The 603-nt window shown below is 40.5% G+C and overlaps 1 pseudogene; it reads right to left on the reverse strand.

The window, feature by feature from the left end:
* The window catches only part of LOC107667908 (myosin heavy chain, fast skeletal muscle-like), a 12,038-nt pseudogene that overhangs the window by 8,672 nt on the left and 2,763 nt on the right, over positions 1 to 603 (reverse strand).

Consider the following 603-nt stretch of genomic DNA (forward strand, 5'->3'; position numbering starts at 1 on the left):
GTGGTATCGGCGTTTGGTATCGGGGCATTTTAATGAGTACGAGTACAGGAGCTCAGTATCGGGCCCGATACCTATACCAGTATCGGTATCGGTGCATCCCTATATATATATATATATATATAATACTGACCTTATTTTCTGTTGCATGTTTCTCCTTCTCCAAGTTTGCCAAGGTGAGCTCCAGGTCATCAATGTCTTTTTTCAGCTCAGAACATTCATCCTCCAGTTTCCTCTTCTTGGCAGTCAGTTCAGCATTGATTTCCTCCTCATCCTCCAGTCTCTCGTTTGTCTCTTTGAGTTTGCCCTCGAGCTGGATCTTGCTTTTGATGAGTCCTTCACATCTCTCCTCAGCATCAGAGAGGTTTTCAGATTCCTGTTCATTGACATGGATGTAGTTAATGATTTATGTTCATAGCTGTAGGATCTATATTAAGATCAATAAGAGCTGAAATACTCACAGAAGCTACTTGCAGTTGAAGATCGTTTTTCTCCTGAAGAAGGGACACCATTTTCTCCTCAAGCTCCTTCTTTTTAGCTAATGCCTTTGTTAAATCTTCTTTCATTTTCTCAAAGTTCTCCTTCATTGATGCCATTTCTTTTTCA

This window comes from Sinocyclocheilus anshuiensis, unplaced genomic scaffold (assembly GCF_001515605.1).
Source record: "Sinocyclocheilus anshuiensis isolate Anshui unplaced genomic scaffold, SAMN03320099.WGS_v1.1 scaffold2927, whole genome shotgun sequence".
Lineage (NCBI taxonomy): Eukaryota > Metazoa > Chordata > Actinopteri > Cypriniformes > Cyprinidae > Sinocyclocheilus > Sinocyclocheilus anshuiensis.